Source organism: Clinocottus analis, unplaced genomic scaffold (assembly GCF_023055335.1).
Source record: "Clinocottus analis isolate CAN_PGR_092001 unplaced genomic scaffold, fCliAna1.0.p SCAF_23, whole genome shotgun sequence".
NCBI lineage: Eukaryota > Metazoa > Chordata > Actinopteri > Perciformes > Cottidae > Clinocottus > Clinocottus analis.
This window is the reverse complement of record NW_027175965.1, coordinates 168,430-172,487: the sequence shown is the minus strand read 5'-3', so window position 1 is coordinate 172,487 and position 4,058 is coordinate 168,430. Positions and strand designations below refer to the sequence as shown.

At 42.2% G+C, this 4,058-nt stretch overlaps 1 long non-coding RNA gene across 1 annotated transcript; it reads right to left on the bottom strand.

Moving 5' to 3' along the window:
- Positions 1 to 341: 341 nt before the first annotated feature.
- On the bottom strand, positions 342 to 3,345 carry LOC137793625 (uncharacterized). The gene is made up of 3 exons (XR_011078229.1): positions 3,125 to 3,345; positions 1,565 to 1,647; positions 342 to 1,423 (listed from the first exon to the last, which is right to left on the bottom strand). It is a non-coding gene; the product is annotated as an uncharacterized lncRNA (long non-coding RNA).
- Positions 3,346 to 4,058: the final 713 nt, after the last annotated feature.

Sequence of the window (4,058 nt, the reverse complement as noted above, 5' to 3'; positions counted from 1 at the left end):
GGAGGCCTCCGGGCCCATGTGCTGCTCATCAGGGCCCCCCTGCAGGAGACAGCAAGAGACAGGCAAAAGACACAGACAGACAGACAGACAGATTAAGGAATCTCCATAGATCAATTCATCAAGTTAACATTGTCATCCACGTTTTGTTTTAATCTTTTAATAAAATATATACAACTGTGATAAAGATTTCACCAGACTGTCTTTTTGTCATCTTAGGAAATAGTTTCTTGCATTGTGAATGGCAATTAATACATGTGTGTCAAATGTTTAGCATGTTTCTTTAAGGATTTATAAAACAAAAATACAAAGAATAAGTACTTTGAATAGATGTTTCTCTTTATTCATTCATTAATGGCATAACTCAACATGAAATACAAAATGCCAATCTAGTGTTCCATCAAAGCAAAACCAGAAAGTATTTAATGAAAGTATTTTAAGTTGAAAGTAAAAGTCAACAAAATGTACAAAAAATAATAGTTCTGCAAACCGTTGCAGCAAGGGAATAAAAAAAAAAGACATATACATACTGGTCTGAATTCAGGGTTAATCGTTAATTTGTGCCTACGGCACACTTTTTTTCAACTTAATCTGCACATAAACCTTCACTGGACTGAAATATTTCAAGGCATTGTTTGCACACAACAAGCAGTGCTTTCACATTCTGGTAGGAAGATACATTCTATAAATTATTGATGGCACAAGGCAAACAGATTAATATTCAACGGACATATGCATTTTAACAGCAACATCTGACATATGATTAATTTCTTCTTTTCACGGTTCAATCGTTGCCATAAACTTTGTATGAGACACTCACTGAGGTATGTGAGATGTTTCCTCATTCGTGATGAAAGGGTGGAGTGTTTCCTGGTAGCTGCTCCTCCAGTTACAGAGCGTGGGAATTATACACACCTTTGAAACCTCTTTGACAGATCAGATTGCTTGGTTTGCGCTTCCCATTCGACTGTGCACATTCAATGCACATACAATTCTTGGGAATATTTTTCAGGGATTATGAAGAATGAGTCCTCATGTTGACACAGAAGTTTGACAAAAAAGATGCAGAACATGGGATTGAATCTAAAATCTAAACCTAAAATGTGTTTTGATTAAACACCTGGAGGGCAATCAAGATACTTGTAATGTTGAGCTATTGGTTGAGCTATTGGTTGTAGAGCACCGCAACACAGTGGAGTACAACAACATTGATATGTTATACTCAAACTGTTGAAAGACTCTTTACAGATATGAATAAACAATTGATGTGAACAGCAACTTGACTTTAAATTCAAATATTTGTAACTGGATAACATTGCTGTCTTTAAACATCCACATTAAGCTTCTACTGGGCAACTTTAACCTTTTGAATGTTTGCGACGTTGATCTTGTAAACTGTTCCATTCTTGAGCTGCTTTCTAAAAAACTAGTGAGAAGTGAGAGAATAACAGATAAACAAATCAGGATATTAATCATATTCCCATCACCCACCCTTTATCGTATGAACATGTATTATCATTGATACATTTTGCTTTCAAAGCCTTCACAAAATGCCTGATTTACATACCTCTTCAAGACGTTCAATGATGGTTCCATTGCTAACCTCTCCAAGGGAAGTTATCTTCACCTGTAGGGCCAGTAATACAAAATCTGTTGGGATAAAAAAAAACAAAAAAAACATTGCATGTGGAGATTAATTTTCCTACTTTCCTACTCCGATTTCATGCGCTCACAGTCTAGCCCCAATTGCCTCTTTCAAGATACATCCAAAGACTTGGCAGTAACACAGTAAGTATTAGTGGGGTGAATGGCAACTGCAAAATATTAATTAAAAAAGGTTGTGATTCATGGAAACAATTACCAACTGAAGTATAATTATTCCGGATATAAATAATTTTAGAACAGAGATTCATTGTTAAAAAAAAAAAAGGCTGCACCCAATTTTAGTAAATTAAAACGTTAAAAAACTTGATATACAGGTTATGCATTGGTGTACTGGGGTATGTGTGCATTGTAATTTACCGTATCTCCTTTGTGTATTGATGTAATGATAGTAAAGATTCATGATTTAATTAAACTTGACATGTAAAAGCCCAAATAGATTACAGTTTTTTTTCGATTGCTAAACGACAGTGGGCCCAACTGGAGTCACGTGCAAAACTTTAACTACAGTCTGCACTACCTGAGCTAAACAGTTCACATCACCTGCAAAACTCATTCCAAGCAACACAACTCTTAACACATGGCTCAAAACACGTTCAGTGCAGCCAAACACTATGCACAACCCTCACTGAGATAACACACACTGTCACTCAGAACACACTGAGAGTATAAACACTAGCATGAAACTCCAACACAGAAAATACAAACTGTTCATCTTTAAAGTTTGAACAATTTCAGTGACTTCACACAAAGTAATATTTTCTTCTTTCTCAGCTCTAAATATATATATATTTATATATATGTACATATACATATACACACATATCTATATATCTATATATATATATATATATATATATATATATATATATATATATATATATATATATATATATATATACATGTGTGTGTGTGTGTGTGTGTGTGTATGTGTGCGTGTGTGTGTGTGTGTGTGTGTGTGTGTTCACTATCAAGTCTAAAACAAGACACCTGCTTAGCCTTCCAGCTGAAATTGCAATCAGCAGTGTTTGAAAGGCACAAGGCTGAAATCTTTTCCGTTTTGAATGTGTGGTTCACAGTTTTGACAGCAGTGTGTTAGCACTTGAACAAAGTGCTGTAAATCCACAGTGTTGTGCAGGTTGTGGTTAAAGTCATGCGATAAGTGTGTAGAGTTTTGAAAACTGTGTTCAAGCAATGAAAAACAAACAAGAGTTTGGTCCCCATGAACTGCTGCTGTGCAGACTGTAGTTAGAGTTTTGCACACGTGACTCCAGTTGTGCCCACTGTTGTTTAGCAATTGAAAAAAAAATGTAATTAAACAATACATTTTAGCTAGTGATGGATTATTTCTGAATTGACTATATTGTAAATTCCTAAATTATTAATACATGTCTAATGTTAATTTAAAATTATTTTCTGTTTCAGTACAAAGAGTTACAGTTATAATTAGGGAACAAACACAAGCCTAATTGGTTTGAAGGCGGAGGCTGTGTGGTGGTGGTGGTGGGAGGTTGTGTGGTGGTGGTAGATGCCGCTGTGATAGTTGTGAGAGGCTGCGTGGTGGTCGTGGGTGCCACTGTGGTGGTGGTGGGAGGCTGCGTTGTGGTGGTGGGAGGCTGCGTTGTGGTGGTGGGAGGCTGCGTGGTGGTGGTGGGAGGCTGCGTGGTGGTGGTAGGAGGCTGCGTGGTTGACGTGGGAGGCTGCGTGGTGGTGGTGGTGGGAGGCTGCGTGGTTGTCGTGGGAGGCTGCGTGGTGGTGGTGGGTGGCCGCGTGGTGGTGGTGGGAGGCCGCGTGGTGGTGGTGGGAGGCCGCGTGGTGGTCGTGGGTGTCGCTGTGAAAGTTGTGAGAGGCTGCGTGGTGGTCGTGGGTGCCACTGTGGTGGTGGTGGGAGGCTGCCTTGTGGTGGTGGGAGGCTGCGTGGTGGTGGTGGGAGGCTGCGTGGTGGTGGTGGGAGGCTGCGTGGTTGACGTAGGAGGCTGCGTGGTGGTGGTGGTGGGAGGCTGCGTGGTTGTCGTGGGAAGCTGCGTGGTGGTGGTGGGTGGCCGCGTGGTGGTGGTGGGAGGCTGCGTGGTGGTGGTGGTGGGAGGCTGCGTGGTGGTGGTGGTGGGAGGCTGCGTGGTGGTGGTGGGAGGCTGCGTGGTGGTGGTAGAAGGCTGCGTGGTGGTGCTGGGAGGCTGTGTGGTTTTCGTGGGAGGCTGCGTGGAGGTGGTGGGTGGCTGTGTGGTGGTCGTGGGAGGCTGTGTGGTCGTGGGAGGCTGCGTGGTGGTCGTGGGTGCCGCTGTGGTGGTGGTGGGAGGCTGCGTGGTGGTGGTGGGAGGCTGCGTGGTGGTTGTGGGAGGTTGTGTGGTGGTTGTGGGAGGCTGCGTGGTGGTGGTGGGTGGCTGCCTTGTGGTGGTGGG